This window comes from Camelus bactrianus, chromosome 10 (assembly GCF_048773025.1).
Source record: "Camelus bactrianus isolate YW-2024 breed Bactrian camel chromosome 10, ASM4877302v1, whole genome shotgun sequence".
NCBI classification, from domain to species: domain Eukaryota; kingdom Metazoa; phylum Chordata; class Mammalia; order Artiodactyla; family Camelidae; genus Camelus; species Camelus bactrianus.
Genome location: NC_133548.1, coordinates 34,445,065 through 34,472,919, shown reverse-complemented (window position 1 = coordinate 34,472,919; position 27,855 = coordinate 34,445,065). Strand labels below are relative to the sequence as shown.

At 49.2% G+C, this 27,855-nt stretch overlaps 1 protein-coding gene and 1 long non-coding RNA gene across 2 annotated transcripts in view; one reads left to right on the top strand and one right to left on the bottom strand.

The window, feature by feature from the left end:
- Positions 1 to 27,855, top strand: part of NAV2 (neuron navigator 2) — a 690,492-nt gene that overhangs the window by 226,750 nt on the left and 435,887 nt on the right. The gene's annotated exons all lie outside the window — the stretch shown is intronic.
- Positions 58 to 27,780, bottom strand: LOC123619567 (uncharacterized). Its single transcript, XR_006728213.2, has 3 exons — positions 27,035 to 27,780; positions 8,031 to 8,299; positions 58 to 509 (listed from the first exon to the last, which is right to left on the bottom strand). It is a non-coding gene; the product is annotated as an uncharacterized LOC123619567 (long non-coding RNA).

Below are 27,855 nucleotides of genomic sequence, written 5' to 3'. Positions count from 1 at the left end.
GTTAAATGGTTCTCCATATCACTTGTTCATTTTCTAATTGAATTGCTTGGGGTTTTTTTTAATGTGAAGTTTTCATTTTTTTATTGCAGTATATTCAGTTTACAATGTTGTGTTAATTTCTGGTGTACTGCATAGTGATTCAGTTATAGATACATATATATATATTTCTTTTCATTTTCTTTTTCATTATAGGCTATAACAAGGTATTAGTTTCCTGTGCTATATAATGTGGAGTTTTGAGTGTCCTTTATATAATGCTAGATATGAGTCCTTGGTCAGCACAATTGGTGGTTTGCACAATTAGCTCATTTAATCTTCATAACAACCTATAAAGTGGATACTGAGATTATCCCAATTTACCAGATGAGGAAGTCAAGGCAGTGACAAGTCAGCACTATGCCAGGCACGCAGCAGGTGGGGAGTAAATAAGAACAGTGAGCTTGATGCAGATGGAGCTTGGACCTCAGGCGTGTACGACTCCTGGTGCTTTGGTGGAAATGATGGGGCTGCTGGAGATAAGGATAGGAAGTTCAAAGTTAAAGCCAGCAGTAAGTAGAGGGATTTAATATCAGCTCATCAGTCCCCTTTAACAGGCTGGGAAGTTGAGGCACAAGCATTAAAACAGACTCCCATCTGGAAGTTCCAGTAAGCCTGCTGGGATTATCTCTTCTTTTCACCCACATCCTACCTCACTCTGGTACCCAGTTTCCACCACAGGGATTTTTTTTTTTTTTTTTTTAAGGGAAGGGATTTCTCCCATGCTTGCCCTTTCCAGGGTGCTGGGAGCAGCCTAATGTCCTAGGAAGCACAGGACCAGGATTTGGAATGCTGGGTTCTGGTCCCAGCCTGGCAGTGAATAGTGTGGGAATCGAGTACTTTACCTCCCCAAACTTTCCATCTTCACATCTGTAAAATGGGTGTAACAACAGTAGCTGGCTGGCAGGGAGGTCATGTAGATTAAATGGAGTATCAAGGTGGAGGACAGGGACTTCGGACACACACATGGGTTCAGGATGAAGCACTCTCCTTTCTACCTATGTGACCTTGAACAAGGTGCTGAACTTTCCAAAGCTTCAGTTTACTTATCTGGAAAATGGGGACAATCACTGTTCCTATCCTATAGGGTTGGGGTGAAGATTACATGAGGTGATACATATAAAGTATTTGTACAGATCCCATCTCCAGATGAAAGTGATTCATACATGAAGCACTTCCTTTGTGCCAGAATCCACTTAAGTTGAACTCATGCAAAAAATAAGATTAGGCACCATGACAAGGATACAGGTGCAAATAATTTACTTGGGGTGGGGGGGATCCCAGGAAGCAGAGTGAGAGAGAGGAAGGGAGATAAGGAAGGGAGTTGCTCTGTGGGTATCTGGGGCTCAGTCTCACTGGGCACCTTCTGGGAGACCATGAAAGACATGCCTCAGAATCGTTGCCCTGGGTGGGTGAGGAGGCTGTGGTGTTTATCCATCCCCCAGTCCTCCTAGGCTGAGGGTCGCTCCTGGGACATTAATTGACTGTGCTTTTACCTGCCCTGCGCTTGAACTAAGCATATACCCATGGCCAGAAAGAGAGAGAGAGAGAGAGACTCTGGAAGGGAGGTACAACGTACAGCGAGCCTGAATTCTCTCCAAGGGGACTTGGGTGGGTGCTGGCAGCCTCTGCTACACTGCATTAAACATTTAAAACATTAACTCATTCAATCCCTACAACAACTTTAAGAAATGAGCACAATTTCCATCCCCCTTACAACCCGGCTCCCAAATATTCACAGACACATTCAAGAAGTGAAACTCCCACAACATGCTACAAATCCTTGCCCTGCGCAGTGCCCTCTGAAATTTTCTGTATTTTTTTCTCATGTTATTTAAAAAATGCTATTTGTCACCCACTAACTGTTTTCATAACCCAGTAATGGGCCGCAATCCACAGTTTTGGAAAAGAGGGTGCCCTAACATTCGGTTTAATAGGACAATGTTGATGACAGTGATGATGTCATGGGGCTGGCATCCAGCCTGGTGCCCAGAAGGTGCCCAGAAAATGTTGGTTTCCTTGCTTGCCCCTCTTGGCAAACCAGAGCCCGTGAGCAGCTGCCTCCCAGACTTGCAGACAGAGGCCCAGGCTGGCCCCAACTCGTCTCCTCCTCTGACCCAGACTTGCCCCGCTGGGGTCTGCTCAGCCTTCTCCAGGGGGATGGGCACCATCTTGGGCTGTGACCTCCAAGTCACCAGCTCCCCAGGAGCCAGCCCCTCCTTGAGAGGCGAGGTTATGCCCTGTCCCCGCGACGCTGTCACTTCCTTCCCCTGAGTCTTTCTGAGTGAGGATTGTTCCCCTAATCAGGATGGAGACGCAGCTCATTACAAGCTGGTGAGGCAACGGCTCTGTACTCCAGGCCCGAGACAGGCTGTCTGGGAGCTTGGCCAGCTTCCCGCTGCCCTGGACACCAGGGCAGTGGCCTCAGAGCAGAGCCAGCCCGCTGGGTTGGTTTGCCCCCTTCCCAGGGGACACAGGCCGACAGACACTCTGCTGAGACTTCCATGGCTTCTACTATTGCAGAAGCCCTGCTGTGCTCAGACAGTGAGTTTCTTCCAATACTCAGTGCTGCTTCGAGAGCATCTAAACAACATCTTTAAAAATAACTGACACTTATTGGGCATTTACCGTGCACTAAGCACCATGCTGAATACTTTATATGCAGTGTGTCACAGCGTGTAGTCCTTACAGCAGACCCACTAGATAGGCATGATTAGCCCCACTCTACAGATGCAGAAACTGAGGCATGGGATGTTTTGGTACCTTGAGGAGTTCACCGGGCAGTTAGCAAGTGGCCACACCCAGCTGTCCCCAGATTCCATACCTCCTCACACATCGCCCTGTTGCCTGCAGGAACAGCACCCAAAGTCCCCCCTTCCTTCTGGTTTCCAACCCTGGCTTCACTCTGTGCAGCAGCCAGGTGAGTTCCCACAGGTGACTTGGCCTCTCTGAGCCAAGTGGCCCTCATCTATAAAGCAGTTCCTCATGGCACCTCCTCCCCTTCCCAAGGCTGTTAGGAGGAATAATGAAATAACATGTATAAGTGAATCTCCGAGAGCTCTGGTGCGCTAGAAGGTTCTCAATAAATCTGTTTACAAAAGAGTCGATTCAGCTCTTTCCCCACTGACTTGATAGCATCCTGCAGCCATTTCCCACAGGCATGATGTCACCTTCCTGAGGGGGATGGCAGCCCATCTAGAAACCTCCCCGTGCTCCTGGGCTTCTCACACTTGTGCCTTGTCTTGCCCCACTGCCCGGCCACACTGGCTTCCCCGGGGCAGAAACCTCCAACCTGACTACTACCTCTAGGAGGACAATGAAGAAAACATTTATTTCCTCCAGTGACGGCCCCTCCGCCTGGACGAGGGGCATTGTTGTGTGGCTGCCGTAGATCCTGGTGCTGGAATCCTCATTAGCTGCGGTTTAATTACTGCCTGCAGTGTAGGTATATAATAACAGTACGTCCCAATTAGTTGCTTGTTACTTGAGAAATAATTACTCATAGTGGCCTTTTTGTCTTTGCTTTAATTCCAGCTTCATCCCCAAGCTGCCTAAATGGAAAAGTTGGGGTTCTGGGGTGCAAGCAGAATGTTCGCACAGAACAGCGTGTGGGGGTCCATGTGTTTGTCTGAGAAGAGTGGAGGGGTGGTGATGGCCGGGTCTCACCCCTGAAGACATCTCTGCAGAGAAAAGCCCCAGATCTTTATTCCAAGCGAAAGACAGCGATCCGGTTCTGCTGTCAAAGCAAGTGGGTCTGAGACGGGCTGCCCTGCATACAGACCGCAGAGCTGCCGGCCTCCCGTGGTGAACCCTGCCTGTGACGTGCCCCTCCGCTGCCCCGGGGGGCCAGGCCCCAGCCACCAGCCACGGCAGGACAGGCACAGCTGGATGGCAGGGCTGCTTTCCAGGGCAAGGAGTGGGGGCGGCGCCATTTCCCCTGCGAGGACAGAGCCCGGGTCTCGGCCACGCCTCTGATCCACAGTCTAACGGGGTCTTTCTACCACTGGGAGGAGAACTTGGGCATGCCGCGACCTCAGAGTTCCCCCAGCAAGTGAGGCATACGCAGTGACCAGCCGTCTGGGCTCCGTCGGGGCTGTGCCCAGGTAAGGGCATCCACAGCTTTGTGCCAGGCACCACAGTCTCCTAGCTTCGGGGCATTCACCCCTTGTCTGAACCTGCTTTCCTGCTGCTTTGCCTTTTTAACTTTTATTCAGTTGCACTTGTGAGACTTTTGCCGCGCCGAGGATCTCTTGTCTTTGGAAGTTGTGTAGTGATTAGAAGTAACATGTGCTTATTATATGCCAGACACTTTTCTAAGTGCTTTAGATGCATTTACTCATTTCACCCTCACAGACAACTCCCTGAAGTAAGTACAGTAATTATCCTCAGCCCTGATTTGCAGATGTGGAAAGGCTCAGAGAGGTTATGTAATTTGCCTAAGGTCACCCAGCCCATCAACAGCATAGCTGTGGATTTTTTCCCAGGCAGTTGGGCTCCACAGCCCAGCTTTTGACAACTAGATAATCCTGCCTCTTATTGGAAAGACTTGAACTGTTATAGAACTAGGTACATCACAGTGCAAATATCACCAGTGGTTTTTCTTTGATCGGCTCTGAATAATGTATTCTTTCATTGACCCAGATTTTTTTTTTTTTTAATTCTTAGGTTGACTTTTCATTCTAACTCTGTTCTCTGAAAGCTTCTCCCCATGTGGACCCTCCTGGGCAACTCTAGCCAGATGCCCTCTGTTGTCAGCGTTTCTGCAGCTTCAGTGATGAATGAAGTGGTTAGAGAATCTTTTGGACTTGGCCCAAGGGCTGTGACTCGGGCCGTCCTCATTTTGAGATGACAAAGCCCTCTTTCCCACCGTGCTCAGCCCTTTCCCACATGTCCTGTCCCTCGTCCTTCATGACCAACTTGTTAAGGGAAGAAGCCACACGGCTAAGCTAGTAATTTGCTTTTTTCCCACCATGTTCTTTGGTCTCTTTCCTCCTGAGGATCTTTTCCAATGAAATTACAAACTATTTGGCTGGAGGAACCTGCTGAAAATTCATCCTTTCCTGTGTTTTCTTTCTTGCCTCCTGTTCATTTCATCTGTTGGCCCAAACCACGATGCTGCCTCATTGTCCATAATCTGGGCTTTTCTGTGTTTGGAAATTCATTTGGAAAATCGGGACTATGGGGCAGAAATGCTCCACTTCATCCCAGACACAAAGGGGTCCTCTCAAGGTGCAAAAGGTTTGGGATTGAGTACATAAGCAAACAAGCACAGCCTTTGAGGGAGAGGAGTGTGGGAGGGTGGGGAGGAAAAAAAAGACTTCATAAATTGTACCTCAGTTTATTTAGACATGGGGAGCTTATTTGTGTTTATTTTATGCTCACATCCCAGGGTTTCACAGAATGCCCCTGTAATCTACGCCAGAGGCAGGAGGGCTCTTGCCAAAAATCTCCTGATGGCCCATCTTTTTGGAGTATCAGGTGAAACGTAGGCCTGGGGGCTACCCTGTTTGAGAGCCAGCATGAAGGGGACCTGGTCCATTTCCCTAGCTCCTGGGGCTTTCTACTCCTCTTATGCATGCCCCTCCTCTGCCCAGTAACATGTGTCCAGGAAAATTTCAAGCCTCAGTAGGTAATAGTGCTTCTTTTCCTTGCTCTCTAAACTGACTTGCTCCCCTGTCTTAGTTTGGGTCCTCCAAAACTGACCCTGAGGGATGCAAGTCGTTTATTTGGGAAATGATTCCAGGAAGTGTTATGAAGGAGTAGGGGTGAGGCAGAGAGAGCAGGAGGTCAGTAAAAGGGGCCTTGTGGGTGGGTAACTGTTGTGGGAGGCTGGGGCTCAGTCCAGCAGGGGGCCCTCTGAGGGACGGTGTGGAACACACCTCAGAATTGTCCCACTGATGAGGTGTTGATTCGTCAACTCACAGGCCTCATTGGTTGAGGGGTGCTCCCGGGGTGTCACCCCCCAGCACTTCTGGCCTGCCCTATTTGATGGCCAAGCGTCTCTCTCAGAGAGGGGATGGCTCCATGCAGAGGGGCACTGCTGCTGTCTGCGGGTGACCTTGAGGCCATGCCAGCGATGATGCCAGTGTGTCAACAGTATCTGCTAGAGCAACCAGACGCGCAAATACCATGAGTGTCGCACGAAAGACTAGCAATGGGCAATATTTACCTCCAACCTCTAACCAGTTACGTGGATATGACTGTTCTTGGTCTGCCCAAACCTTGGAGGTAGGACCACTGTCATATCTACAGCATAGCGTTGCAGCTGAGAGCAGACTTTGACTCTGGAGCCGGAATAACTGGATTTACATCTCATCTTTTCTGCTGAGCAGATGTGACTCGAGCAAATTACTTAGCCTCTTTGAGCCTCAGTTTCCACACCTGCAAAATGGGGGTAACAATAGAATCTATTTGACAGGGTTGTTCTGAAGGTTAAAATGGTTAATACATTAAAAGCACGTACAACAGCCGCTGGCACACAGTAGGTGTTCACTAAACACTAGCTGTTGTTGTCGTTCGGTGATGAGAACACAGGCTCAGGCGTGATCCTGAGCTACCTGGTGGATGCATGACCTTCCCTCAGCCTTTCTGCGGCAATCATCACCCCTTTTCTTCTATGCCACACGACTTTGTAATCATTAATATGTGAGAAAGCACTTTATAAACTGTAAAGTGCTCCACAAATACTGTGATTATGTGAGGACTGTTTCCTGGTCCTTGTACAGCAGATACGGTCTTGTTCTCTTAAGGGCGCCAGTCTAGCTTTTGAATTCTGCTATTTGTCATTGCTGTGTAGCTGGACTGGGCACAGTGCCTGGTTGGATGTCAGCTAAGTGGATGAGCTACCAAAGCCCCCAGGATGGGCCCCACTGACACATCCCACCAGAGCCCCCACCTTGGGACTTGTGCTTAAGTCCGATTTTATCTCCACCACATACCCCAAGTGCTGCCTCTCCCAACACCAATGGGCCCTGCTTGGAAGTGCTTCCAGCTCTGCCTGCTCCTGCAATCACTGTCACCCACGTACAACATCTCCAGTTTCTCCTTCCCCTTGCCTCCCCCAGCAGCCCTCCCTGAGAGCTCCCTGGGCTCACAGCTGCCCTCTCCTTGCTCCCACCCTCACCCTGATGTGTGCCTCGTCAGGTGCTCCCGTGGTGTCTGAGAGTGGGCTCCCCACCCTGACTGAAAGCTCCTTGAGGGCAGAGCTAATTGGCATCCATCCTTTATTTATCTGTTTATCCATTGTGGTACTCAGCACTGGACCTCATTGGGTAATTAACTGGGAAATCTGGACACAGAGAATGAGCTTGGTCCATGGCTAGAGGAGCTCAGTCTGGGAGGAGAATGGCCTGAAGGATGACAGTGAATCTCGGTGAGGACACAGAGCTGAGAGCACCCAACTAGGGTCCTCTCCCTCCATGCAGTGGAGTCAGAAAGCCCTTACTGAGGTGACACTAGAGCTGAGCTCTTGGCTTAGGGTTGATTGGGTTGCAAGGAAAAGCAGCCTTCTCTAGGAAAAGCCTGGTCGAGGGCGAGGGGGAGGGGGCTGGATATTAGAGGAATACAAGGAACCTTTTGGAAGCAAAGAGCAGGACTTTCCCCATGGAAGTGGGAGAGTTGTCAGGACCCCTGGTCTCTTCTGCTGTCACAGTCTGCCCTGCCCATCTCCACACAGCTTCCTTTCTCTGCATGGTCCAGCTCTGAGCCTAGATGACTACCCTCACCTGTGCCCCATGGCCTCACCATACAGTTCCCAGTGTCTTTGACACTGACCAGCCCAGCCTGAGCCAAATGTCCATCCCCACTTCAATCGACTTTGGCTGGGGAAGCAGGGCATCTAGTACAAAATGGCCACCTCAGCGCCGAGCAGGGCTGGGAGGCAGGGACTGCATCTTTATGACAGTTTTGAAGGGGAGTGTGTTAGATTCCTGTGGCTGCCATTACCAATTACCATGAACTTAATGGCTTAAAACCACCAAAAATTACTCTCTCACCATTCTGGAGGCCAGAAGCCCCAAATCAAAGTGTTGGCAGGGTAGTGCTCCCTCCAAAGGCTCTGGGAGCCCTCTGTTTCTTGCCTCTTCCAGCTTCTGGTGGCTCCAGGTGTCCCTTGGCTTGTGACAGCATCCCTCTAGTGTCTGCCTTCATCTTCACGTGGCCTTCTCCTCGGTGTCTTCTCCCCTTATGGGGACACTTGTCATTGGATTCAGGGCCCACCATCTTCCATGAAGCTCTCATCTTGAGATCCTTAACTTCATTACCTCTGTAAAGACCATCATTCCAAATAAAGGTCACGTTCGCAAGTTCTGAATGGACGTATCATCTGGGGGCTGCCATTCAACCCATCACAGTGAGAGTCTGACAGATGGAAAAGGGAAAGTCGGGGGCTGATCAAGATGAAAGAACAGCTAAGGATGGTTGCTCAGAAAATAATGACATTACTGTTGCAGGGCCACAAGGTTTGCTGATGGCAACGGGGAGGGGGGTGCTGAGGTTAGGTGGGACCAGACCACGAAAGGCCTGTGTGTCATAGGAGCTTCACCCTGGGGATAGCAAGAGGGCCACTGGTGGTTCTTGAGCAGTGAAGGCAGATCATCCTGGCTGCAGCCTGGAGCCCTATTAGAGGCAGATAGGAATGGAGGGAGGGAGGTTGCCATTCAATAAATGGTGATAAAGTACCTAGTATGTGCCAGGCATGTTTCAAGAGACTTAGAGGATAGCAATGGAGAAAATGAACTAAGCTGCCAGTGCTGTATTAGATCTTAAAACTAAAGGAAGGAAAGAAAAAAAAAGGCAAAGAAACAAAAATTTATCACATTAACTAGCAATCAAAACTGAAAAGAAAAATAAAGCAGAGAATGGGGTACAGTGAGTGATGGAAGATTTTGGTGCAGGAGGTTCAAGAAGAACCTCTCTGATGAGGGTGACGTGGGAGCAGAGCCTGAAGGGAGTGAGGGGGGAGCCATATGGTTTCTGAGGGGACAGTGTCCGAGGCAGAGGGAATGGAAAGTGCAAACGTCCTGAGGTAGGAGCATGCTTGGCAGGTTCCAGGAAGACCAAGGAGAAGAGTGTGGCTGGAGGAGAATGACCAAAGGAAAAGTAGCAGGTGAGAGCGTCAGAGAGGAAGTGTGGCTGGATCATGTGGGACCTTGGAGGCCCTGGTGGAAACCTGGCTTTTATTCTGCATGAGGTGGAGAGATTTTGGAGGGTCTTAAGCTGAGAAACATTATTGGACTGCTCTGAAGGTGTGTGTGGAGGAGGGGGAGGAGGGATTGGGGGCCAGGAAGGGAGTAGAGTAGGAGGGGGACTGTGAGAGTAAGGGTGAAGGATGACACTAGTAAGGGTGAAGGTGTTGGTGGTGAGGTGGTGAAAAGTGACCAGATTCTGAATATATTTTAAATGTAGAGTTGATATAATTTGCAGATGGATTGCCTGTGGAGGAGAGAGAAAGGGGAGTCACAAAAATGACTCCAAGATTTAAGCCTGAGCAACTGGCAGGATGGGGCTGTTGTTTACTCAGATGAGGGGCCCTGGAAGGACTGGGGTGGGGTCGAGAGATTGGGGACACGCATGCTACTGGTGGTTGGGAAATGTTAAGTTATTGAACCTTGCTTTGTGCGGAGCGCTGTTCTAAATACCTTGCAGGTATTCACCCCTCTGGGACTCGCAGGAGCCCCTTGAGATGCGCACAATAATCGCCCCCTTTCTTACAGGTGAAGACACGACAGTACCAAGAAGTTAATTTACTTACCCACGGTCTCTCAGTTAGTGAGTTGCTGAGCTGGGATTGAGTGCAGACTACCCAGGACAGCCACCGGCTTTTTGAGAGGGGGAAGGGGAGGGACGGGGCAAGGGATATGTATTTAGGAAAAACACACCCAGAGGAGATACTGACACTCCTCCTCCCAGCACCACCCCCCTCGGCCCCCACACTCTTCTAGATCTTTGGCTTTGGGGAGAGACTCTTCACCGGCTAAGCCAGCCCCATCTAAGATCCTCTCACCAGGAGGATAAAGGACTTCTCCACGCTGATTTTAAGTGTATTTATCATTTCCTCTTGTTTTGTTTGTGAAATGCTGGCTTTGCTTCTACTTCAAAAAATACTCTGCAGGGGAAAAAAAAAATTCTCAGTGAATATGTTTAAGTTTCCAAGCCCCAAACCATTTCTAAATATTATTTTTAAAAAAGGAAAAATAATGAAAAGTGGCCTAGGCTCCGTGGAGCTGAGTAGGCCTGTCCAGTGTTGCGAGTGAGGATGGGTGGGCCAGGAGGAGGCGGGCAGACAGCCCACCCTGCCTCGCCTCCCTGGGAGCAGCTACAAGGCTGCCTCCTTTGCCTCCCTTGTTTGCCTGTAAAGGATTCATTCTGGAGGCTGCCTTTTTCCGAAGGCCTCTAACAAGGACTTTGCAGAATGAGTCCTCTCTTTTCTTAGCATCATTAGATTTCAGATTTGGAAGGCCCTGGGGGTTCAAGGCCCAGGGCCCAGGCTGTGTTGTCTCCCAGGATGCCCTGTTCCCAAGCAGCTTTGGGCAGAACTGTGGCTCATCTTGGAGTCTATTCGGGGACAGAGCTGACTGATGATTCCAGGAAATCCGGGGCCCTGTGGAATCTCACCCATTCACATCGAAGCCAACGGTTAGTGGGAGTGAATGAGAGGCCTGCCTTCAGAACTGGTTTTAAATTCTATAATTTTATCTGCTTGAGTTCCATTGAAGTACTCAGAGGCAGTTCAGCAGAGATCAGTGGGGGTGAATTGCTCGATTAAAGAGATGGGAATAATTTGTGACTGGCTTCTTGGCAGCACGAGCCAGGATCCTTTGTTTGGCTGTCAAGATCCTGCAGGAATTAAGCCTCTTTATTTGCTTTTTATTTCAGAATGTCTTGGCTATTGAATACTGTTGTGGGCTGGGTAATTCACTGGGTGCACATTGGTCGCTTCATTTAATCCTCACCCCAATCCTGAAGTCTAAATGTTGTAAAACTCACTGCCAGATGAGGAAACTGAGGCTCAGAGAGGCCACCTTGTCCCCGGTGTCACAGCTGACAAGGGCTCGGTGTCCAGTGCTCCTCTGTGACCCCACCTTAGCACCTGCCTGTTTTCTTCCTTTCTCTCCCCTGCCTGTTTTCTTCCTTTCTCTCTGCCTTCCACCATCAGTGCTCCAGCTGTCTCAGCCAAGCTCTGCTCTGTCCCCATGCTGTGTCTTTGCTCCTGGGGCTGCTCCAATCAGGCATATGATGTTCATCAAATCTAAATCCCTGAGCCCTGCTCTGACCCCTTCTTCGTTCTCCAGGAGAGCACACGAGGGGAGCCCCAAAAGACCACGAGGAAGCAAGGGCATATTGAATCATGTCTACCAAGAGACATGGCACTGGGAACATCAGTCGCTGAGAGGAAGAGCTCTGGCAGGTCCCTTTTCTTGCTTCTCAATTATCGTTTATTTCTGTGGTTTCTCGGGCTAACTGCAGTCCCAAAGGTGTGCCAGTAGCCTGGCCTTACCTGAGGTCTTGAGAAGAATGCAGAATCAAATGCAGAATCCCTACTCCAGATCCACTGAATCAGAACGTGCACTTTAACGAGACCCCAAGCGATTCAGAGTGTAGTCACTGACGTCAGAGGTTCACTGCTTAGCTGGTGGTACCCCATTCACACCCATGGTCAAGTCCCAGGCCAGGGCAGCGGCAAGAATTTGCCCATAGCTGTGCACTGTTCTGCCTCTTTGCTGCTAAGGCCTTCTCTTGCTTTGTGTGGGCACAGTGAATGACTCCCACTGTATGTTAGGTGAGCCCAGCTTCACCATTGGCCCTTCAGCTTCCACTCAGATAGGCCCCCCAGGAGTGGGTTTGACCCCCAAGCCTGACTTCTCTCCCAGATCTCCCCTGTGTCTGCCCTTGGAACTGAGAGCCCTCTCAGCCTGGAGCAGAGACAGGATGATTCATTTAAACTTCCCTATTCCTGCTCAGCTAGGCATGGGGACTGGCTCTGCCCATGTTGCCACCTTTTTTTTTTTTTTAAGTGAGCCCCTTTTTATTTAATAATTTTCAATTTTCAATTTTTTTTTCTGTTAATGGAGGTATGGGAGTTTGAACCCAGGACCTTATGCATGCTAAGCACATGCTCTACCACTGAGTTATATCCTCCCCCCTCACTTTGCCATCTTGAGCTTTGGGCAAGGCGGCCCCACCTGGTGAGTTGAGGGGGCTCTGCCTTTCTAAGCAGGGTGAGGGCAGCTGTGGGTTGAGGTTGCAGGCAGAAGATGACCAGTTCTGCATTTCAGTGTTATCTCGCTGTGCTTGACCCAATCCAACAGGCTTCCTATCCCATCAGTGGACTGCACTTCTTACCCCAAAGGAGGGAGTAAGCAGGTAACTCTCCACTCACAGCTCAGCTCTTTTCCTTATCAGCCTCAGAGTCCCTAATGAAAGGATGTGGCTGGGCTGAGAATGTGACTGAGGGATGAGAAAGAAAACAGATCCATTGAGCGAGAGGCAAGATGGGAGCTCAGATTACAGGTTCTTAATCACAGTGTAGAAGGGAAGCTTCGTGCCTAGAGGGAACCAAGGAGAAAAATACTTCATGCCTTTGGAAACCTTTCAGCAGAGATTCCTCTAACAAGATAACTGACCACAGAACCTTGGTCTTGTTTCTTTATGATCCTTCATTTTAATTTTTATGCTGGGTCAGGAGGCTAAGTGTCAGCACTTCCGTATGTGCATCGAGAGCTGCTTCTCTCCAGGGTCTGTGCTGTGCACGTAAGTGCATTATCTCATTGTGTACCTGGAACTGCCCCATTCATTCTCCCATTTTACAGATGAAGACAAGGACAGTAACAGACCCAGGGTCCACAGCTGGTCACAGTCGGGGCCAGCATCTAAATCCAGCTTTCTGCACTTTTCTACTTTACCACATTCCACTATATGCCAGCAGTGCAAATGGGCTATTTTAGGACTTTTCATAGATGTGGGGTCCTTCTAGCAGAACTCGTATTTCAACTGTGAAAATGTAGGTGCGTTTCTAAACGGTGAAATGTCACAGGGACACTACCTCTCCTGGTGCCTCCGCTCCCGCGCCCACCGCCCCTGTAGCCTCTCTTGCACGGTGTCTGGGACACCAGCTGAAGACCAGCAGATGTCACTGTGAAAAGAGGACGTGAGCAAAGCCAAGCCCGCTGCTTGCATTGCTTACTAGTGCGTGAACACAACGAAGCCCTTGATGCTTTTCAGAGGAAGGGGTGTGCGGGCCAAGTCCAGCAGGCGTGTGAACTCATCTCCACACAAAGGTCCAATTGAGATGAGAGCATCCATTTATTTTGGGGAAACCTGTCTTGTGTCAGCCATGAGCTGGGGGAGAAAAAATATCCATATGCCATATAGGCAAGTCACACACACACACACACACACACACACACACACACACACACTCTCACTCACTCACTCTCACAAAATCTGGTTGTACTAACACTGGGTGATATGAACTCTCCTGTGAGAAACAGTTTTTTCTCTCTTCTGAAGCTAGCTGTTATGAGTTACTGATCGCTACTGTGACCAAGTACCACTAACAACGTTGTGGCTTCAAACAACACAAATGTATTATCTTCTGGAGGTCAGAGTCTAAAATTGAGGTGTCCACAGGGCTTCCAGAAGCTGTAGGGTAGACTCTGTTTCCTGGTCTTTTCCAGTTTCTAGAGGCTTCCCGAATTCCATGACTCATGGACCACAGCCAGTCATCGACCCTGTCACTTTGACTTCTGTTTGTGTTGCCCCATTCCCTTCTCTCCCTCTCCTGCCTCTCTGCAGTCTTTGAGGGCCCTTGTGGAATACATTGGGTCCACCTGGGTAATCTGGGCTAATCTCCCTATTTTAAGATCCTTAACTTAATCACATCTGCAAAATTACTTTTGTCCTACAAAGGAACATACTTAGAAATTCAGGGAATGAGGCTGTGGACACCTCCAGAGGGCCGTGAGTCTGCCTGCCACACCAGCATAGGCCTTTGCAAAAGTCACACATGAGGTGAATTAATTTTTAAGTCACTTGCCTATTTTCAAGTTACTTGCGTTACTACCAAAAGGAGAGCAAGCAATTCCAAATATAAGAAATGGGGCAAAAGTTGAAGGTGAAAGTTGACAAAAGGGAAAGGAAGGGAGGGAGAAAAAGAAAATGCAAAATACATCCGGACCAGGTGTGTCACAACACAAGGAATACTTGTGTGTTTTGTTTGTCTGTTGGTTTTACAAGTCTATATAAAAGTCTTTATTTTAACATTTGGAAGGAAGACTCACGTGTTCATTCCAACAGCGTTGCCAGACTGGGCCACCCAGTAAGTTACACACACACACACACACACACAGACACACACACACACACAGACACACACACACACAGGGGCTTGGAAGGTTACTGCACAGCTTTTCAGCTGGTCAAGTTGGGACCAAGTGGCCACATTGGGAGAGGGAGAGAGAGGGAGAGGGAGAGGGGGGAGAGGGGAGAGAAGAGAGAGAGAGGGAGGAGAGATATTTGAAGGGAAGGTGGAGGCAAGGAAGGGTGTTACAAGTGGAGAGAACAGCATGGACAGAGGCCTAAAGGCAAGATGGCACCACAAATACCTCATTCCTCCTGCTGCTGTAGTTGGTGGTTTGCAGATTGGTTTCCTTCAGTAGACATTGAGCTTTTTGAGAGCAGGGACCATGTCTTCCCTTCTGTGCACCCCCGAGGGCTTAGCAAAGAACCTGACTCCTGCAAGCCTCACCCAGCCTTCAGTGGGTGGGGGTGGGGGTGGGGGTTGGTACCATTCAATGTCTAAGATCAGTTGGATAATTGATTCTTGGCCGTGTGAGCCTCTATGTTCTCAAAGATTCTACTCCTGCTCTACCCTCAAGCCTGAAAAGAAGGGAGAAGGCACTGCTCAGGCTGTCCACCTGGGCTCTAGTGCTAAGATTTAAACTTGCTCTAAGTCATGGGTGACTTAAACCCACCAGCGATAGCAGCTAACCCTTACTGAGCTCTTAGCACGCATGCTCCCAGCAGTCCTACCGGCCAGAAGCTGATGTCATCCCCACTTTACAGTTAAAACATTGAAGCTGGGTCTCCCCCTCAGATGCCCCAAATCAGGTCTGAGAGTTGCTCCTTGGCCAAGACATTTGACAGCAGTCACATCCCCAGGGACCTGGGCGGGGGTAACAGGGAATGTTAGACTCTCAGTTTGAAGGTTTGGACAGGGGGCTCATCTTGGTTCCTAAAATAAATTCTCTTTTTATTCCATCTGCATTAGTTTGGTTCAATCATTTTTTTCCTTCATGATTCAACTTTATTCCAAAAAGGATTTGAGGAAGCTTAAAATGTGTAAGTTAATACAAGATAATAACCTATATGTAATCAAGGAAGTCAGAGTAAAGTGGAAAATAAGAGGGAAAATCAGATTATATCCATGGTAGTGAGGTCAATGGGCTCACACATGCCACATGGATGTGGACTGCCATTGTCACGCTGAGCTTTATATAAAATGAAATCCCTTCAAATTTCTGAGATCTCTTATTGCTTTATAATATGTGCATAACATAAACAGTGGCTCATAGGTGAAATGACTTATTGCTTGGTGAGGATTGTCACAGCCTGGCCACATCCAGTTCTCACAGAGTGGCCTTCAGTATTAGGGAGGAATCAAAGCCAAGAGGTCAATCAACTTAAGAAGAACAGAATGTGGGCACTTACTCTTTCTAGTTCCAGCAGGTGGCTAGATGGATGGATGATGACTGGTTGATGGATGATGGATAGATGTTGGATGGATGGGTGGATGCAGTGGTAAGAGCCTGGGTCTACCTGCGTACATGCCTGGACGTTGGGTACCATCTCGTCTCCCTCTGGGATCAGGCCAGCCCCTTCCTGAATCGGAGAGACCCACTCGCAAAGTTCCACAACTGGCTGGGATCCACCCAGTATCTGAGCTGAGGATATGGATGGAATGGGAGGCTTTAGGAAAAGATACTGTGTTAATCTTGTTTTTTTATTATTGTTCGGAATATGCCTTCCTGTTTCCTTTCCCGCCCCACTGCTACATCAGACAGGCCTTCGTGGATCTGCCAGGAAGTACTGCCCTCAGCCTCCAGGCTGGGAGCATCCTATTGTTTGCTAGGTGATGGGGAACCCCTGCCCTGCCCAGATACCTGCTCAGTAACAAAGTGTTGAGGAAGCAGGAGGGCATCTGAGCTATTCTTGGGATCTGAGCCTGGCTCCCACTACTAAACCTCCCTAGGACTCGGAGGGGTTGCTGTAACTCTCCCGGCCCAGGTTTCTCCGAGTCTGAAACAACTTTACATGGCGAATAAGGGCCAGACTGCCAGAGTTGGAATCTCCGCTGTTTGCTAGCTGTGTGACCTTCAGCAAGTTAGTAAACCTCCCTCTGCCCCAGTTTCAGCAATAATAGTTTCGCTTGCCTCAAAGGCTTGTAATGAGCATTAACTCAGTTCATTCATTTGTGGCTATTAACACAGTGCCTGGCCCATTGTAAGCAATGCAATAAAAGTAATGTAAGGATGGGTAAGGTGGGTAAAACCGAAAATGCCTTGCCCACCTCGTAGGTTTGCTGTGAACCTCCAGTGAGTCATTCATTCATGTGATAAATGATCACTGAGCACTTTCTACATGTTCCACCTGGAACCAGGGTGAGCTGCCTGCCTTCAGGAGCCTTTTTATAAAAGGACTTTGCAAACTGCAGGATTGTACAGAGAAGAGAGAGGGTTGTGGTGTCACCTATGTTTGAGTCCCTCAAACAGACCAGTGGCACAACCCTCTTCAACTGACGTTTATCCTGAACCTCAATTGATAAAGCAATAAAAGCAGGGAGGCTCTAGCAGGACGGATGGGGGATGTAGTGAGGGACTGGACCCTGCTGGTCCTGCTGACTCTGGTCCTCTCTGCTCCAGCCTCAGCCCCTAGTGGTCCATAAGGCACCTTCCAGAAATCCCTTGGCTGCTCAGAACACAGATGAAACTCTCAGATCTGGAGTGGCTGTGACTTTCTTCTGGCTCCACACACCTCTCTCTCAACCCCTCTCTCTTTCTCTCTGATTAATATACTTTATTTTTTAGAGTGCTTTTATGTTCATAGCAAAATAAAGGCAAAGTACAGAGAGTTCCCATGTAGCCTGTGTCCCCTGCCCCCGATCCCACAGCCTTCCCTGCTATCATCATCCTGCACCGAGTGCTACATTGGTTACAATCAATGAACTTGCACTGACACAGTGTGATTACGGGAAGTCTATAGTTCACATCAGGGTTTACTCTCCGCACCCTACTCTCTTTTAAACACACATGCTGCCGGCATGGTAGGTGTGTGTCTGGATGCAGAGGGCCACCGGTACCCAGCTCCATGGCCAGGTAGCAGAGGTCACACTGAGTGGGGTGTCCGCTCTCTAGCTGTGGTTTTCCTGTTCTCAGAGCCTCCGTCTGGAATCTCCCCCAGTATCTTCTATACAACGGATGGACAAGCCCTCCAGGCCATAGCAAGGATTATGATCAGGACTTCCTCCAATCCCTGTGTGCCTTCTGTTTTCTGAAACTTTTCCTTAAAGACCTCTCTATCCATAAAATTTTCATTTTTAACATCCAACATGGTCCTCTCCTTGGAGACTTTTCGGTCGGCTCCTGTCCATTTCCTTCATCCTCAAAGTACTGCCCAGAGGAGAGACTGTGACAGAGGCACAAGGCGGCTGTGTGCCCTCAACTGGGGAAAGCTCAGATGGGCAGTTTGTTGCCTGAGGCACTGGGGTTGCAAATGCCCGCTTGACTGTTTTGGCTGAGTCCGCTTGACAGTAAATATAACACACACACACACACACACACACACACACACACACACACACACACACACACACACACATACTCTCGAGTTTTTCCGCACTTAAATGGATTTGCATTCATATTCAGACTCCACTTGGGTAAACTTACTTAAGTCCTCTGTGCCTCTATTTCCTCATCTGTAAAGTGGGTACAATAATATTTCCTCATTTGGTTGTTGTGAAAGTCAAAGAAGATAATATATGTGGAAAGGGCTTAGGACAATGCCTGGTCCCGCATGAATATCCAATAAATGACAATTGTTGATTTTGACCTTACTGTTATCACAAATGCATTTCATACATATATACTATATTATACCCAAATTTTCTGAGACAAACAGTGCTATAATGAATTAGCTCTAAAAGGCACAGCCGCAAAGGTGGCAATGGAGTGATTTATGTCTTTATTACCTGCGAGCTTAATAACAACAGCTTTCCTACACTGAGTGCCTGGAATGTGCCAAACACTGTGCTTCAAATATCATTTCATTGAATCTTAGCAAAACAACCTTCAGAGGAGACTTGGTTTTTGTTTTCCTTTCAGGAAACTGAAGCCAGAGGCCCATCAGCTGGAGGCTCCAGCTGCCTCTATGTCAGCCATTGGGGAATGTTGCCCTCTGCTCAGCCCCCACCCCAACTCTGTCAACAGAGCGCTGGCCTCTCCGCCACTACCACCGCCACCATGTTCTCCAAACTGTTTGCTCTCATGGTCCCCACTTTATCTGATGGCCCACCCACAGCTCCATGGCTCAGGGACGTCTCTCCAGGCTACAAAATTTTTGCAAGCAGCACACAGTGGAAACATTGGCAGGGTTTTTTTCCCCCCTTATTTTCCAAAAGACAGCACTGCACCCTGTGGATGTGGCCACATTTAGGCTTCTGTGTCCCTGCCAGTGTCCAGAAGCTCAGGGCACGTGGTGTCTGGATACTGCTGTGTGTGTATTTGAGTGTGAGCTCACCTCTCTTTATCAGTATGCAGAGATAACCAGTGCTGCCTTTGGCTCTGTGTGTGTGTGTGTGTATGTGTGTGGTATTTGTGGATCTCTGGGCTGGTCTGCCTCCCCTAAGCAGTGTCCAAAGTCTCATTCTTCCCTGTGTGTGTGTGTGTTCATGAGCCTGGGTCCATGACTGCCTCTCTCCCAAGGGTGTCCAGAGACATATGTAAACGATCCTTCACTTCTGTTGTTGAGACTCTCCCTGGGCTCTGGCCTGGCGGAGCAGGGAGAGTCGGGAGAGGGAGTGTTTAGTCTGGAAAGACAGGCAGGCGGGCAGCAGAGAGTCCCTGGGCAGCACCCAGGCGGCGAGCTGGACTCCAGGGCTCCTTCAGTGCCCTGGATGACGGAGGGAACAGAGCTGTCCCAACGCCACGTCTGGATCCAAGGTGCAGGGTGTTCCTGCTTGGGCAGCGCTGGGCTCCGGATGGCTCCTCTGGCCTGTGTGCTGAGCCGGCTCTCCGCCAGCCCCAGCCCTGCCAAGACAGGTTCCTCATTTTTCTTATTTCCTGTTCTTCGTGCTTTTTAGTCCTCAGAAGAATAGATTTTTGTACTGAGTTGAAGCTGGGTTGGTATAGGCATAGAGAAAGAGCATGGAGCTTTGGTGTCAGGCAGATCTAAGACTGACTTGTGACTCTCATATGCTAATCATATAATAGTAATTTTTTAAAATTTTATTTTTTTGTAGTTGATTTATGATGTGTAGTTGATTTACGATGTTAGTTTGAGGTGTACAGCAAAGTGATTCAGTTATACATACACATACATGCATATATATTTTCAGATTATTTTCCATTATATGTTATAAGAGTGTAATATTGAAATGAAGACAGTTACTAAACCTCTGAGCCTCAGTCTCCTCATCTGTGAAAGAGGTGTAATGACATTACATTGCAGGCTTGTTCTGGTGCCTAAATGATAAAATTTATGGAGAGCCCCTCACAGATTCTCCATCACTTTTTGTTCCCCTTGTCTCTGTGGAATTTTCTAGGTAACAGCATTATGACTAGACCAGCAAGGCAATGCCATGAATTTCTAGGAAAAGAGCTTTTTATTTTTGCTGACCTAGATGAGAGGCAGAGAGGAGGGTTTAGCTTTGCAAATATTGACTTTCAGTATGCTGTAACTTGAGTTTAAACCTTCATATTCCATTTTAGTGAGTTTTAGGAGGGCATTTAAGGCAGACGATGGCAGTTGGAGGAGGGGCAGGATGGAATTTCTGCAGAAAGCAGGCACCTGTGTTCCCAACAGAAGCAAGGTTCATGAGGTGGTCTCCAGCCCCACAGGCTGCATTAGCTATTTGCAGGATTGTAACAGGGATGACAGGCTGCTTACCACTTTGCTCGGACACTGTCAGGTGCCTGCCATTCTGGGCAGCGAGGATTCCACACTAAACAAGACAAACATAGGTCCTGCCCTCAAGGTACTTATGCTCTGGTGGGTGAAGACACAAGATAAGTACAGGAACCAAGAATATCCATATCAGCTAATTTCCAGAACAGCAAGTGCTGTCAAAAAGGTTTAATATGGTAGCTGTGATAAAGAGTGCATGGTGAGATGTGGGGTGCCACTCACAGAAGGTGGTCCTAGGAAAGTACCTCCCTAGGAGACAGATTTGGGCCAGACCTGAGTAATTAGAAGACAGCAAAAGAAAGATCTTGGCTGGAAAGCAGGGATGGGGGGAGCTTCTAAAGTCCTCCTCTTCTTTAGAGTACAAGTCCACATCCTTACAGTGGCCATCAAGTCCCTGTATTATCTGACTTGCTCCTCTATTACTGTCCCCGGGTCACTACACTCCAGCCACACTGGCACACACCCACCTCAGGCCCTTTGCACTTGCTGTTTGTTCCACCTGGAGCACTCTTCCCACTGATAGCCACATGACTAACTCACTCTCTCCTTCAAGTCTTACTAAAAGATCAACTTCTCAGTGGGCTCCGGATTCTCCTCTACCGTATGTTATTTTCTCTCTTAACTTACTCTGTAATTTACTTATTTACTGTTTATTGTCTTCCTCTCCCTCCTAGATGATAATATCCATAAGGGCAAGTGTTTTTGTCAGGTTTTATTTTTAATGTAAGCAAGTACCTAGAATGGTGCCTGGGACGTAATAGGTATTTAATAAATATTTGCTGGATGGATGGATGGATAGGTGGATGGGTCCCTGGTGACTCAAGTCACCATTCCTCATCATTGGAAGAAGCAATGGATTCGGTCTGAGTTGCCACCAGGGGCCTGGCCCTGTGCTAAGTTGTGGTGAACAGGAGCCCCAGATTTGACATGGAGATGGGGCCAAAGAAAACTTAGCTGAAAATCCAGAGTCAAGTTGGGGAGAACAAGTCTCTGAGGAGAAATACATGGGTGCGCTCTGAGGACCATGAGAAATCTGAGAAGGGGAGAGTTGGGAGTGGGACAGAGATGAGTGGATGAGTGGTGTGAGGGAGGATGGCCTCTCTGGGACCAGGAGGAGAGAGACCCATCTTGGCTAAAACTGAGGGTTGGGGTGGCAGGAAAAGGATGAAAACACCACCACCACCACCACACACGCACACGCACACGCACACGCACACGCACACACACGCATTCTTATAATGTGGTCCCAGGTATCTATCTACAAAAGCACATTGATGTTCTCAGGGACCTGAGTTCATATTCACCTCTACTCCCTACTTATTCTTGGGCAAGTTACTTAGCAGTTTTGTGCCATGTGTCTCTGATCTGAAGCTAAATATTCCCTACCTCACAGGAGTTTTGGGAGGCTGAAATGTGATAATTTAATTCTTAAAAACATAGGATTTGGAATCGGGTCCAAGTTCAAATTCTGGTTCCAATTTGTATAAGCTGTGCATCCTTGGGAAAGTGACTTAACCTCTCTGATCCTCAGTTGCCTTCATTGTAGAATGAGAATAACATCAACCTTATAATATAGTTACAGAGATGAATGGAGACAATGAATAGAAAGCAGAATACATGCCATATGTGACATGAAAGGACTCAGCACATGGCCTGGCACAGAGTAGGCCCTCAGGTGCTAAAGGGGTATTTAAAGAAGGTGAGGCTGGCTGAGGTATGTAGGATCAGTTGAGGACCAAGAGACTCATGTATGTGTGTGCTGGGCCAGGGCTCTGTCAGCTTGGGGGCCATGCTGGCCGTGGGAGTGGAAGGTTTTCCATGGTGAAGTTCCCTGGCCACCAGCCACAGGAGCTGCAATTCTGATCTCACCAGTACCAGCAAAAGGGAGCAACTTGTGCAGAGGACAGTGTGCCCTGGACCATTATGCAAGGCCTTTTTCTAAGCGGAGGGTTGATCAAAATTGTCTTCAAGGTCCCTTGCCACAGTGACAGCCCACCACCTGTCTCCAGAGCTTCCTAAAGGGTAGCCTGGAGCAGAAGGAAGCCTGGTGAGAGAGGGCCTCAGTCTCCCCATCTGTGCCCTGAGGGTGATGGCTGGACAGGAGGCGCTGGTTCTGCCTGAGGGTGAGAGCTGGGGTCCTGGAGGTAGGGAACCCGGGTTCCAATCCCACCACAGCCTCTGCCATGGTGGACAAGTTCCTTAAACTAAGCCTGTGTTTCCTCATCTGCCAAAATGAGAAAATGATCATCCGTGGCCACCGAGGCTATGGAGAGGCTGAAATGAGTTTATTCCTGTGAAATGCTCTACACGGGGCTGGGCACATGGCAAACACCCAATCAACAATGGTTACTTTTATCACCCCTGGGGAGAATCTGCCATTGCCTACACCCTAGGAGCCAGCGCGTCTTCCTCCCACTCTGCCCCTGGGCTTTGACTCCCTGGATGCTCCCAGTCCTGGTCAGGAAGTGCTTCGCCTCCCGAGGCAGCCAGGGAGTTGGACTCATCAGGCGGGAGAGGCGCCAGTGGACATGATGTTCCTTCCCAGGAATGGGAAAGCAAGAATGTTCCTGGGCAAGGAACGGGGCTCTGGGGCAAGCACGCCGGGAACATCCACTCCCCCTTCCCTGCTGCCCAGAGCCCTGCTGGCCTCCAGTGCTGGGCCCTGTGGGGAGGAAGACACGTTACAGGGGTGGCCAGGCTGGCATGGGGCCCTGGCCCATCTGTGCACACCCTTGCAGAGTACACAGCCTTACACATTCCCAAATAGCCCCACAGCCCTGCACACACACGCTGGCACACTCACCGGCGTTCTGAGAAACACGTTCACTTGTCCACACCTCGTGGCTGAATACTCATCTCTGTTCATTGGTACTCATGTAACTAACGGGTCCGAAGTCCCGGCCCCGTGAGCACGCACTCACACGTGCACAGGATATTTAATCATTCACATCACTTACCATACTTACAAATGCACACACGTTTACCTGCACGATCACACAGGTGCTGATACTCATGAACACGCGCAGGAAGGTGCATACCATAAACATGCGCACACGTGTAATTCCACACATGACCAGATACACCAAAATCCCCCAGCCTTGTAGCCTTCTGGCAACATCCATGACTGTCCTCTCCAAATAAAACAGCTCAAGCTCTGTCCCCATTACTCCGAGAAGCACCCTCTCCCCACTACACCCAAGGCGTTCAGCCGCCCTCTCCAAGGTCATCTGTCCTCCTGACCTTGCTCCAAGCACCTGAGATGCACCCTCTCTTCTGCACCCATCTTTCATTCCGAAATGCCACTGACAGGGGGTCCTGTGGCCTCCAGGGTTTTGTGGAAAATAAAGGAGTTGGCAGAAAACAGCTCTTTGCTCCCAGAAACTGGGTGACAATTTTCTGTCTCCATAGAGTGCACTTCTTGCCTGTTTTAGGGGTTCCATCTTCATATCCTTGTCACACCCCTGTTTCCCACCATTCTGAGCCCTTGCCCCCAACTCAGCTCCCCCGACTCCACGCAGCAAGCCTCTGCAGCTCCCAGGGAGCAAAGCCCAATGTCACTTTAGGCAGAGGAATTTAGCCTTCACATTCGTTTCTCCTTCCCCTTCCAGGTCAGGGCCCAAAGAAGCCCATTAAGACATTTTCCTAAACAAATAGTAATAATAATAATAATAATAACAACAACAACAACAACGTTAATAATAAAGCTATGTCAGAAAAGCTCCTCCAAGGTTAATTGTGTTTCTCTCCCCAAGGGCGTAAGTAGCTTCAGTCAGCGTTTGATGTTGATGCTGTTTTAAATATATGCTCACACTCACACACACACACTCTCTTTCTCTCACACACACACACACACAGACGGTCTTGAAAAATTAATTTCCTTTTTCCTGCTCTCCCCAACTCTGCCCTCCCATCTTCAGATCAGTTACAGGAAAGGAAGAGGCTGAGCCCCCAAAGAGATCCCAGAATACAGGAGAGTGGGGAGGAGGGGGGTGGGAAGGACAAAGCCTGTTAGGAAAGGGGGCAGGGAAGAGGCTGAACTGGCTCAGTTTTGGAAGGCCCCGTGTGTCACTGAATCATACCCGCCCTTCCCTACCTCTCTGCCTCTGCTCTCAATGCCTCCCCTGTTATGGTCCCATCAACCCTCCTAGCTCTGCTGGGCCAAGGCCCCCTTCCCAAAAGCCTAGGCCCCTGTCAGTTCAGAGCAACCCTTTCCCACACTATGGGCTGTCATGGGCTTTTGATAAAATTCTCTCCACTCTTAAATTTGTGGGCAACCCTGGAGGCCGCTGTCTGTCTCCTCAGCTCTGTTGGGAGCTCCTGAAGAATAGGGCCCATGTTTCCCCAGTTTTGGGTCCCCAGTAAACCCACACAGCTTAGCACAAAGAATGCTCAATAAATTACACGTCTTTATCCCCTCTCAGTATCTATACGTCATTAATATCGATACCATCTATATCTCTCTACATAGTAGTTTAGGGCAGGAAAGGCTGCCTGGCTCACCCCAAAATCCTTGACCTGAACAACAGAAAGCCTAATTTCTGGTTCTGCCTCTACCGTTCACTGGCTTTTTGACGCTGGACAGGTCATTTAGCTTCTTCAGATCTCTTCTCTCATGTGCAAGATGAAGGAGTTGAACAAGGACAGAGGTTTTCAAACTGGGTTCCATGGAACCCTAGGGATCCAGGAAGATGTGAGGGTGAGGGCGGGGCATGAAGGGAAGAAGGCGCTGGTTGAGCGGTGGAGGGCACTTCCTCCTTACTCTGTTTTATCTACTGGGGTTCCACTCCAGATTGCACTTAAACAAAGGGTCCTGTTGCTTAAAAAAGAAAAAGAAAAGTTTGTAAAACACCAGCCTAGATGCTCTTAGAGGGCCTTTCCAGCTTCGACAAGCCAGGATTTGTCATCTGTCTCGCCCCAGAAAGTGCCCATGTAAGGAGAAAGCAAAACCAATTCTTTCTCTCTGGATTTAGGGCTATCTTTCCTTTTGTTTCTAGAGTCACTTCCCACCTTTCCCCTCCCCAGGAAGACTAGGGGGCTCACATAACCTCCCCCACCTCACCTCTACTTCCTCATCTAGCAAATGGGGACTCACACAGCACGTCAGGCTCGGGGTTTTAAGGAGAGGCTGGTATTCAAGGAGTTGACCTCTGAGCGGTGGCTTGTTGACTGCCAGCATCCCAGGAAACCGTTGCCTCTCTGGGAGTCACTCCTGGCTCGTGGCTGGGGTTTGCAAGCAGAGGGTGAGGACTTCTCTGTGGTGAGGAGCCGGTGTGCTGTGAGACATCTAATTAACCATCATCTTCCCTGGAGACAGCTCCATTGTGTAATTTTCATTTCCATACTTTACACACCCTTCATCAGCGAGAGAGACCCGGAGCCAACCTTTCACTAACTTCATTATTTGTTTGCCTTCCAGCTGTGCCAATTGCCCCCTTCTCATCTTTCCATGCTTCCCGCCCACCAGGGAACATGCCTGCTGGAAGGCGGGGTAGGGGTGCAGGGAATAGCTTTTGCATGTTGCTTCAAAGACCCATCTCCAAGACCAGCACACTGAGCACAGCCATATGGGTTGGATTTCCTATCTGACTCAGGGGTGGAGGGCAGTGATGGCTTACCCTCATGTACCATCTGTTTATAAGAGAGATGTGGTGTGGTGTCAAAGACACTAGGTTTGACATCATACAGGATCCATAATTTTCCAGCAATTTAATTCACCTCTCTGAGCCTCGGCTTCCTTATCAGTTAAATCAGGACCCTAATACCTTGCATTATGAGGCTCTATCCTTCAACGAGTACTTACTCAGTTCCCCTGGAATGAAATAACTGGTGGGAGAGCTTTGCAAACTGAAAGTCCTGTCTAAATAGGAGTTCTCACAATTGCCGTCGGTCGTTGATAATTCAAGGAGCTTTTATTCAAGTTTAGATTAGGCAGACTCATTATTATGAGCTTATGAGACTGGCCAACCTCTTCCTGCCTGCTGTTGCCTGCTTTGTGGTTTTCATCTTGGTCAGAGAGGCTGATTCCTTGAAGGAAGCCCTATAGGGAGAGACTTACATCCCAAAGCTACTACTGATGGTAGCCGTTTCTATCCCATTAGGCTCTGCATTTTACCTCTTTCTTACTTAGAAAATGAAGTAGTCAGCACTGGGCTAGAAACCATGGGTGCTATAAAGAAATATAAGCCCAGGTCCCTGACTTCCACACACTTCACCTAGTTGGGAGGGCAAAGATCCCCGCAGCATTGAGCAAGCACCATTTTTATGAGCAAGGTTCAATCCCCAGTACCTCCACTGAAAAAAAAGAAAAAAACCAAACTCAACCCCTTTAAGTGGACATTATTAGTCCCACTTCACAGATGAGAAAACTGAGGCCCAGAGTACAGCTTATCCGGGGCCACACGGCTGAGTAAGTGGTTCAGCCTGAGGAAGCTGCCTCCCTTTGACACTGGACTATGATCGTCTGCCCTATCTCTACCTCCTGCCCGAGAATCTGAGCTCTGGGCTCCGTAGGGGCAGAGGCTGCATCTTTTCATCAAAGTGCCTGGCACTGGTCCCATTTAAGATGCTGCCACTAAGATATCTCATTCTGGGTCCCAAAGTCCTCCCAGTCTCTCCCCACTAACCTCCCTCCTGGTCATATCCCAGAAGGACTTTTGCCTTCCTGATCTCCCAGCCAGCAGTTCAGGGGCCTCTGCTCGGCTGCCAGGTTGCTGAGGCAAGCAAAGGCCTGACCGGGGCCTGGGGCTCCTGGCTGCACTCCTGGATCTGTCTCCCCAGACAGAGGGGGAGGTCCCTGGCATTCAGGACCCTGAGCCCTTACCTGCCAGCAGGGCCGGGGGCTGCTCGGCCCGCCAAGAGGCTGCGCCGCTCACAGCTGCCAGTGGAGACAGAGCCCAGAAGGGCCTGGTCAGCGGTTGCCTGGGGGTTGAGCAATGTGCTGGCTCCAGTCTGGCTCCTTCATCTGAGGAATCAGGGGAGCCTGACCCAACAGCCCAGTGTTTGTTTCCGCAGTGTCTGGGGCAGCTGTGCAAATCAGGCCTGCCTGACAGAGCCCGGCCCAGGGAAAAGCAGCCTGTTCCTTCCCTCTCCTCCGAAGTCTGTGTTCAACGGCTCACTGCCGGGGAGGCGGGGAAGCACTCTGTGTATTCTGCTCGGGCCAGGACTGATGTGTGGGCCTCACATCTGTGCAGGGTCTAGGCCTGGGGTGACAGGGAGAAACCAGGCAAGTCTGACTTCAGCCTTTGTCCCCTGAGAGGCACTGGGAGGAGCCCCTATTCAGAATTCAGACAGGCCTGGTTTGGATTCCAGCTCTGCTGCTTACCAGCTGTGTGGCCTTGGACAAGTCACTTAACTTCTCTGAGCCAAATGAGGATAATAGCAGCAAACTTACAGGATAGTTGTCACAGTAGACTCACTGAAATAATGCATATAAATTTCCTGAAATTAGGGGTTGGGGATTAACAGACACACATTACTGTATGTAAAGTGGATGAACAGCAAGGACCTACTGTGTAGTGTGGGGAACCGTGTTCAGTTTCTTGTGATGACGTAGTGGAGAGGAGTCTGAAAGGGGTCTGTATGTATGTGTGTGTAGCTGAATCACTTGTCTGGAACTGACACTGTGAATCAACTACACTTCAA